This window comes from Watersipora subatra, chromosome 10 (assembly GCF_963576615.1).
Source record: "Watersipora subatra chromosome 10, tzWatSuba1.1, whole genome shotgun sequence".
NCBI classification, from domain to species: Eukaryota; Metazoa; Bryozoa; class Gymnolaemata; order Cheilostomatida; family Watersiporidae; genus Watersipora; species Watersipora subatra.
In genome coordinates this window covers 43,422,058-43,433,022 of record NC_088717.1, presented here as the reverse complement: position 1 = coordinate 43,433,022, position 10,965 = coordinate 43,422,058, and positions in this window count along the sequence as shown.

Here is a 10,965-nt window from a genome sequence, read left to right as displayed (position 1 = left end):
CGCTTTACTCATTTTGCTGTATCCCTTTACACCGCTTCGCTTGGCATCCTGTCGAAGCCAGCTCGTATTCCCCTCTCCGTAGAGGTTTCTAATATCCATTTATTATTACAAAGCTTTAAGCTTTGTTCAGTCAAATCGATTGATGTAGGGTTAAAGAAAAGCGTATAATAAATAGACAATCAGAGGTTTAAAGAATTTTGTATAATAAATAGGCGCAAAAAGCAAGCGTGACCAGCACCGAAAGGTCCTGCAGTCGCGTGTCACCTAGGTGACAGCCGTGCCTGTTTCTAACTCTCTCCATTTTATTTCTCCATTTTTTAAAATCAGCATGAGTTTGTGTATCTGATTTTGAGTTTTCATGGTTATATTACATACTTATAATAAAGGAGGTACAAATGGCAAGCGTGACCAGCACTTAGGTCCTGCAGTCACGTGCTCTTTGGCAGCCGTACCTTCTCTCCGTACAAATTTCTAATATCCATTTTTTCAAAATCAGCAATGATTTTGAAAACTTGGTAAAATTCTAGGATTTTTAGTCATCTTTAGACAAAAAATGCCAGGGCGAAAATTCTGGGCCAGAATAGCCATATTACATACTACTATGACTCTTGTCATTTAAGGTGCGAGTTTCAGTAGACCTCCTGGCACCCTGTTGCTGCTACAATTAGATCCATTTTCTATGTCACCTAAACTGGTTGGAAGCAAAGACGAAAATGATGAAAAGCAGACATTCCAATGACATACCAGTGTTGAAGAATGAGAGCCAGGAAATAGCTCCACAAGCCGTCTTTGTGGACTAGGGCTGCGTCTATGATTCTGTTCTCTACTTTCATAATGTGGTCCTGCAATAGAGATATAAACATTTGGTGCGTCAAGGTGTACATCCATCTCAGCATTGAAGCATTCATGTTAGCTATGTTGGTCAAAAGCACCTTCTAAAGCTAAAGCGTAAGCCAGTTGTATGTTTGTTATTGAAATAGGGTTTGCTAATTACCAAAGGATTTCATGTAAAAAGCTCTTATAAACATTTAATAAGAAAGCTATAAGAAAAATTACCTAATAACTATTAAATTTGCTCTCTAAGTTTTCTAATTTTTGGCGCTTCACACTTTTATAAGCCTTAATTAGCACAAATCTTTGCTGTATATTTAATGGTAGAGGCTAGTAAAGAGAAGACAAGTCTTAAAGCTAGTTAAATGTCCCCAAACTCAACAGCATGATAGTTAATGTGGGTATTTCATACAGTCATATAACTCGTAATGTATATACACAAATACTACACTAACTTACCTTCAGTGTAACCATAGTAACCTTGGTGCACACAATGATCATTCCTAGCGACTGGTCTAACAAGACTGTAGTAGGGATAATGGAAAGGAGAATAATTAGGAAGCAATAGACTTGTGTGATTTCCAAGATGAGGAGCTGCATGCGTACAAGACTGGGTCATGATTGGGACTGGAGAACCGCCCCGGTTGAAAATGGCTCTGACTGCTGGCTAAATAGTGGTGGATTGGTTTCGGGGCACGATTCTGTTGTTGCCTACAATGACACATGTTTCAGCTTGTCAGGCTGGGCAAACCTTCACATGGTCTGCAAGGTGCCTACAGAAACTTATAGACTGACATCTCTAATGAATCAAAGTGTTAGAACAGAACACACTTTATACATAATAATATTGAAAACGGTGGCAGAAAGATTACATTCATGACAAGTTGACTTAGTAGACTCAATGGTCAATAGTTGCTGAAACATGTTCTTACTCATCAATTATTCTGTTAAAGTAACAGTGTGTTTACCTCACACAAAGGTTTTAGTAAATTCTATCATCAATTAATGATGTCTTTCTCTCATTTGTGATCGTTGTTAATGTTCTAAGTCATTTGAGTGGCAGGATGTGTCAAGATTAGAATTGACAAAAACTAGTTGGGCTAATCACACAAAAGAAAACTATGTGCCACAATGACATCATCAGTTGCCATTGTTACTATTGATCATATCGGCTACTGTGTTTGTTGCAAATTTAAACGTCTCTGCTCTATTTTGCAACTACCCAAGGGCACTTAAGGATTCGCATCATCTAACTTTCGCATTTTCGCGGAGTCATCATCTCGCAAAAATTTCATGAGCGAAACTAAACTATCACAACGAGCGAGCGAAAGCGCGAAATTAAATAGCTTTGTTCATTGATATCCACAATAGTATCGTCATATTATAAATGCAGGTAATATTTGTGTGTTGTTGGACTTACTGGAAAGTTTCTGGTAAACTCGTTATAACTAATACCGAATGAGCAGCATGGCAAAGCAAATTATGAAAACAAGTTTTTTTTGGAAAAGGCAAGACAAATGAAGAAGATAATGATATCGGCTTACTCACCGAATTTGTAACTGATGAGGATGAAAGTCTGGTAGGTGAAATCATAAAATTGAATAATAATTTTTGCAGTGATGAATTTTGTTACCAACCAAAAACAATAACAACCCTCACCAGGTCTAACTATGTTATACAGTTCTGGTTGTGAAGTTGGTTGTTATCTACTTTCTTTCTCTTGGGACTTGAGTGTGAAAGAAATGAGAAAGTCATGGCGGGAGGGACCTAGACGTCATTGATAGTCCATAAAACAAATGGCAGCAATCGATCAAATTTAATTTTCGATCTCACCCACACATTTCTACCTGCGGTTTACAAATACAAACTAGACTCAAATTAAAGATATTTTATTACTAATGAATTGGACCTGATTAATCTAATGTTTCTTCCACTGCATTTATTTTCACATCACTATATTTTCACTCATCAGCACAACAAAATTAAGTTGCAGCAAAATTGTATTCTGTGTGCTACTCACGAAACTAAATACCAGCAAAATAAAAGTGTCCTAGGGTATATTCACAACGAATTGACTCAAAAAACATACCCAGGAACTCGAATGTAAGGCTCTGCCATGTCGTACCTTGTTGAACTATGAGAGACACGAGAACGTATGTCATGTACAGGTGATAAAGTGTTATTATGTGAAGTCAGCAGTTGTTCTAGAGTAGACTCCGCTTGTTCAGGTCGCTGTCTAGCTGATGCAGAGACCTCGGGCAGGTGCTCTTGTGATGACTGAAATACAAAGGCATTTGCTAGACTGCAGCACAATATGTCTACTCGATAAAATTCTCGATTTGTAAATGGTGAGAGAGTCTTAGCTCTTCCAACTCGCAATAAAATATAAGCAGATGATACAAAACAAAAGTTTTATTGACGAAAGTGAAACTGGTGAAAAAGCAAGTAGACATGAAACTATTTACACAAGATGACTGGAATGCGTAAAGTTTATAGGAAGACTATAATACTAGGCAAAGACTAATAAACCTGAAAAGAAAAATTAAGTCCCAAAAAAGCTCTCACATCTCTTTACAGCAGGATAATGATTACAGCATGAATGGTTTACAGCACTTGTCATGATTAATAACAACTGACCCACCATGCCAACAAATATTGCTAACTACACCCAACAACAAATGACTCTTCATTATTCCTGTCTCATAAATGACTAGATTCTGTACAACACTCGATAAAAACCTAATTGAGATATTCTAACTGATGATGGAGTATTCTAAAATTAGCCTGCCTTATATAATGCATATTGTGTAGGAATATAATACTCAAAAATTTTGAAGGTCAAAATAGGGTAGAGTTAACATGTAAGTGTAATTAACTTTATACTCCTAATTTCTCCACAGTTCGACAGAATTCATCAGAAACCTCAGATAAAAACGCAAAGGTCCACATATACGACCTAAAGATATGCCGACACACACTCAGCATCATATCATCAACAGGTGTTGTCATCTATTCATCTGATGCAGTCAAATGAGCAAGCTCAGCAGCAACGGCAGGTATTACGGTCAAATCTATTTCGAGAACTGAACAAGACCTCCGTCTATTTCCGCTCTCAGTGTGAAGTGTTACAACACCAACATTGCAGCGGAAACAGTTTAGAACAATGCATTGAATTTAATAAAGGATCATATCTATATCAATTCACATTTTGACATATACAGGGTAATTTTGTACCTAACAGATTTGTAAAATAGAGAGTAAACGTATAATGGCCCAATTTACACAGAAAAAGTAGATTATTCCAGCATTTAAAACATTAAAACCATGGTGATAGCTAAATAGACAAACAAACAAATAATAAGTTGAATACAATAAATAAAAGTGCATGAACTGTATTAAAACTAGTTCGGTTTGCAAAAAACCATGAAGATTTAGTAAAGGTCCGCAGTGTGAAGGGTTTTTCTTCCTATTGGATGAGTAACCGACATAAACTGATTGAAGACCAACTGCAGTCACATTGCAGTCAGAATTAAATGCTGAGTACATATTCAGACTCATAAACTTAAGTCATGGACAATCTATGTGTAATTACCAGATAACTACCAATGTATAGCTAACAGACCAAGACAATCAACAATAGGTGCCAATAGAAAATAAGAGAGAAAATGACTTGCAAACAAAAGAAGGATAAACTTTAGCTATGTTTTAATCCAAATGAATCCAGAGAAGTTGTTACAATTATGGAGCCTTTAAATGAGATAAAATTGAGTTGAGAACAAAGAGTACACATGACTCGTTAAAGTCTTTAGGTGTCTACACTGTTCTCCTAGTTTCAGCCAAAATGCTTTCGATATTTCATATTTTGCCTACAGAACTGTCACTCTGGAAATGTGTGATTCTTGAAATCTATCCCAAACTCTCATCTGGTGTCTCTGCATACTACCTGACTGCCCAAACACAACCCAAAGAGCAAGCAATGCATTAATAACATGCTTTTATGAAAAACTCACATTTTTTTCTGTAAAAATGCTTCGAGTGATAATAAAATAATAATATTCATACAATTAGTGTAACCTGAGAGGGTGATAAGTGGGTAGTATACTGCTTTATGATCAGTGGGTTTGAATCACACAATAACCATTGGTGGTGTTAGGAAGTGCATCCAGCCCCATTTGTTTCTGCGCCTCAACCAAATCAGGTCAGGTGAAACTACCTGCTACAGGTAATATGTAGTCTTACTCCTACACTCTTTCTAATGTACATAAACAACTTCCTTACAATATCGTTGTCTTGCATCTTGTATGCATACACTGATTTCAAGATACACTGTTTTCACCCGAAGAATCAACGGCATCACCTTGCTAAAACGAAAGGTTGATTCTGATATCAATAATATTGTTTAGTTGTGTACCACCAATCATATGAAAATCAATATGCAAAAGTTACACTTTGTAGATCTCTCATTTCAATGTGAATACTGTATTCTTCAATTTCTATGTGGGAGATAACATTCAGTCATCAAGGAGATCAAATAAATGACTCGGCTTTGTCATAAGTGATGATCTTACACGGTCTTACATGATCTTAATAGATTTTTTTTTAGGCAATGTGGATATTTCATAAACAGAAAGACAGCACTGCTGTTTTACTTTGTCATATTGTACATTGTCATATTATTGTTGATTGAAATCAATATATTTTTTGTCTCACCATACCGATAGCGGAAAGGGATATTCTTCTTACAGAAACCTAGACTTAGACTTACATAGGCCTACTACTATTCTATCTTCCAGCTTACCACACTTCCGCCAATCACATTGCCAAATCTTTGAACATATTGGCTTATCACAAACTGAAATTGTTTCGCAGGTTTCAAAACTCTGCGTAAACTAGGCCCAGCTTAGTTGTGTTTATCCTTCCACACACATAACAGACATAGTTTACTATTTTGTGACACCAGCATACTACATCTACCATTTTTGGAATGTAGTGAAGACATAATTTTGTTGATGATTTTTAAAAATATCGATGAAAAATCATACAGACATACATGAGCACACCAAAGTATATTAATATAAACATCCACTCTTTGCATAAAAATACTTTAAAGGTTCACCACACTACTTCAAGTTATTAATATATAGCCGTGTAAAACTACTCATTTCTGTTATGGTGAGTGTTGCCCTTTGTGCTTTTTAACATTTATGTGATATAGACATATGTTTCTGAGTGTTGATAACTTTTTTTTGGGTTTTCTCTACTTCATAAAACTCTCACTCAATTATCAAGCAGGAGCAAAACTAGGTAAACATTGAAAGCAGAATAGAAGACATAAAAGTGGTTAATATGCATGAAAACTACTTATGGCAGCGTTTTATGGAAAGAAACAAAGAAACAAGTTATGTTGTCAATCTAATTAGTGAAGAAAAAGTAATATCAAGCTCTATAAGTACAATGGAGAGATGAAGAACGAATATCTAGAGAGCGCCAATTGTGATAAAAAGGTTAGAGCTGTCCTGGGCTAATAGAAACTGTCATTTTTCATGGTCATTTCCAAGTTGAACGAGAATCCTCTGTTTGTATTGTATTTTGGCTGATTGCTAACAAGCCCTTATATATTTTACTTTAGTTTTTGCAAATTTTGTTTGTATATAACGACCTCTTTAAAATTATGTTGGGTAATTTTTGAAACTGAATAAAAAGTTGGTGCTACCATGAAAAAAACAGTTGAGGCAAATCATCTAAAAAGAGTTATATATTATTGCGCAGCATATTGTTTACAATATATTAAAATAGAGAAGAAATAACATAACTTCTTAACACTGAACAATTTTTACATGTAGAATAATATCTGAGGAAAGTTAGCTCATGATTATTTCATTCAGGTTTTGTATAAATCAGAAATTAAAACTTTATTTCTCTGCCTTGTCATCATATTTTACCGCTGGTTCGAGTACGGACTACATTTAAAGACCAGATGACCAGATAGCAAGGCTGCTCTATAGAATTGGATTGAGTGCTTTCAAAATCTGTTGGTTCCCTGAAATAGAATAAAGTGTTTTAGTGGCATGGTGAGAGTCTAGAGAAGTAAAACTGATACTTGGTAAAAGAGAGGAATGACATGGACAATTATGAGACTTTCAAACTGATGTTGTATGGTTGGCTCTTTGAATGAAACCTTCTCCTGAATAATGGTTTGTACAAATATGAAGCAACTGCTCATAATAATTTGCAGTAATTATGATGAAAATATAGGAAAAGGCATCTTTTCATGACAATTTAATATCATTTCATTATTGAAAGAATAATATCAAAAGTTGTCCAATAACAATGATAAAATAATCCTTAATAACTAGTCAAACAAGGCAGCAAATTTTACATTTTCATTTGAGACATCTTTCATAATTCACTAGTAAATGTTTTTAATAAATTTAATTAAGTAAAAACCAAATGGCAGCAGTCTTGCAAATAATCAATAATGTTTAAATAGCAATAGTAATCTTTTAATGACTTTTTGGATTATACCGGAAAGTAAATTACTTTGACTAGGAAACTCAATTCAATGTAATAAACTAGATTACTTCAGTGAATATTCTTTACTAGTTATAATAAAATAACATTCTGGTTATTCAAGGTACTTGTGCTACACAGAGCTCAAGCTTGATCTCTAAAGCGTGTATATCAAGCTGATCCTCCAGACACAAGTTACCAGGATTCTTTGCAGTAAAAGTGTCTTACTGAATGCTTTTCTTTTAGCTGTCATATTGCATTCATCATGATTTGATATTCACCGACGACTTCTTAATGTTTCTTCATACTGAAACCTTTATCAAGAATCCGGTTGCCATCTTTTTTGTTATGGCCCACGGTGTTACTTTCTGTGTCAAACCAATCTAGAGTTTATAGAGGTGCTTCAAGTCAATAAGTGATAATATGTTTGTGGTATGAATTTTAGACAAGTGCAAAGCTTTAACATATCATTTTAAACAGTTTATCAAAACGTCTCCTTTAGTCAACAAAACTGACAACAAACTTTCTGTGCCTCTGTGAACAGCTGTTTCAATAATTGTTGAATTTTTGCCTTTAGGTGTGTGAGGGTGGATATACCACACCCTGAATGACTAGGTTCAGGAAATAAACTATACAACTGCGCTCAGAGGCTAACTAGTGTGTGTAATGGAAGTGGGTGACAACGATGCGAGGAAGGCTTCTAATCATACCAGTGTTGGATTTCTTCTGTTTAAATTTGCAAGCTGTTGATTTTTTGAAAACAACTTTATAATTATAAACATTCTGAAACTCTGCCATGTTTATCAAATAATTGTTCTCATATCTGACAATTCTATAGGATCTCTCATTATGGTATATTTAATGTTTGTTTGATTATAAAAGTACTATGTATATTTTACAACACAAAGTCCTAAAAAGTACGCTATGTATGTAAACAGTATAAAGTAAAGTTACAAGATATCGCTGCAATGCTGTTTTTTCTAACACTGTAACTGTGATAAAACTTATTACACACAATCAAACTCTACAATTTTACAAAATGGAAAATGATACGACAAAATAGAAACTTGTAGAAATGCATTTATCATTGCACCTTAAAGCAAAGTGAGCACCTAGTATTAGTTAAGAAACAGCCAACCATAAAAAGTTTACTATTAATAAAATATAATTCAATAAAATAATATTATAACAATATATATAAAAACTGAGATTAGACATATCAAGTTTTTGTTATTTAAAAACCGTCATGAACAGTGCCCGGGGTATTAACCAGAAAACCTTACTTCTTCTTTTGTAGTCGCCTCAGTATCAACACATCACATCAGAATTGACAAGTGTACTAAGTAGAAATTCCAGCGGCCTCTAGTTTAGTTGCCTCAATGTTAACTCAACACATCAGAATTGACCAGTGTATTAAGTAAAAATCCCAGTTCTCTCTTATATAGTCGCTTCAATATCAACGCGACACATCGGACACCTCTTATTAGAATTAAGCCACGACCGACACAGTCACGATGGAAAAGGTAAAGACAAGGTAGTCGTCTACAAAAAAGCTGAAATAACCATATATATTTGTAGACAAACATCAAGGTTGAATAGGTAAAAAAAGGTAGGTGCATTCTTAAGGTTTACTTGCAACAAAATTTCAATAACCAAAAGAAAAACAATAATCAAAACGTGAGAGTACGTCATTGAAATAAACATATTCCAATCTACGGCGTTTTCATGATGGCTACGATTAACTGTTCGTTTTGGAGCTTTTAAAAGCTTTTAATCACATTTTCACATATTTTGAACCTACGAAACAGCGAAGTAAGACATGGTGAATCTTTTGATATCATACAACTGTAATGTGAATTTGGTTGCAAGTAAACCTTTATTTATAACCCGATGTACATTATAATCAATGATTAATTAAAGATTATCAAATATTTATGTTTTCTTGTACGCGGGTGTTTTTAATGAGCAGGTGCAAATCAGAAACTTATGGCTGTCTAATAAGACTTGATCATAAGTAAGCTTTTTAAAGAGATTTGTCAGTGAGCAATTTCATAAACTTCGTGAAAATAATTAACAAAAAAACCTTCTTGAAATCCTGCACAATATGTTTCAATTATTTGGTAAGTTGGCATGTGAATAGGAATATATATCAATTACAAATGCAGAGATAACTGAAAGACCTTATGCAACTGGCAGTGCAATATTACCAGGCTATGTTGTACACGTAGTTCAAGGCCTTAGCAAAAACTTATATATAATGACTCGATATTGATAACTAAACATAAATACTAGACACAAATAAGTACTCGATACTAAGTATGGAAAATAAAAATAACTGGAAGTCAGCTGAAAAATTTAACAATAAGTAATTTGAACTACAATGTATATACGGTAGATTGATGTATGTGATGATGTAATTTGGAACATATATAATGGTGATTAAATTTAATAAGCAAGTTTTAACGCTTTGAAACCGTGGTATAAAATCAGCAAAGGAGTTGTTTTCCCTTTTTATCTTATGCTCAAGAAAACTTATGCACTTCTGGTTAACGTATATTTAAAATTTTTTAAACCGTTCTGTTTGATTTTTAATTAGTATAGTTCCAGTTTTAAACTGACTGAATTACTAATTTGTGAGTTAGCACTAGAATAATGAAAGCATTTCATGCAGGCGTAAAAATTAAAATTTTCTGCAGGCAGGAGATTAGTTTATGTTAACATACTGGTTACACAGTCAATAGAATTTGTTAATATGATCTAGTTTCCTGTTTGTATAAATTAGACCAGACTTCAAGGTGTTAAATAGTGACCACAAATATGTAAGCTACTGTTGTGATAGAAGTCTGTAACTTACCGAACATGTTCACCTGTTTTGTATTCACTGATGCAGATAGTGCACTTTTCATTTGAGCTGCCCTCATCATTGTCACTAGCAACCCTCTGACTGTATTGATGAGCGAATGTTGTATGATCTATTGTCTGCTGTGAGGCACCTTTGTTGCTGTTATTGGTCGTCCGTGGACGGTGGGTTGGAGCATGGAGGAAGGGCTGCTGGTGTTGAAATTGGAAAGAGTGTAGAAGGCCCATTAGATGATTGTGAGTCCGACCTCGCTGAGCTGGCTGGCAGGCCTGAGGCTAAATAGATGAAAAAGCTGATGTAAAAAGTGATGGTGGTTCGTGTATATATTTTTTCCATGGACATTACAAGTTTTCAAATCATTTGAACAGAGTGCATACAACATCTAAAAACAAGTTTGAGGCTTTAAGTTAAAGCTTTAACAATCATCCCCGCAATTTCTGTTCTCTTAGCAGAGAAAGATATTTTAATCGCTATATATCGAACCATTTATATGATTTTAGTAGCTAGCTGTTGGCCTTTTTTCTTTTATGATTTTCAACGGCTTAATTTGAAAATCATTTTGGTTTGAAATGAAATTATTGCCCAAGAAATAGAATTAAATACCCGAGTAAATATGCAATTGACATAGATTAATATGGTATAGTTTGGTAAATAACCAAAGAGAGAAGGTTGTACTGCTTACAGCATGGTTGATATTAATATGCATCTGTCCAACATTGAAGTAGCCAATAGGAGAAGTGCTTTCAGCTGTGGACTTAGTGTCT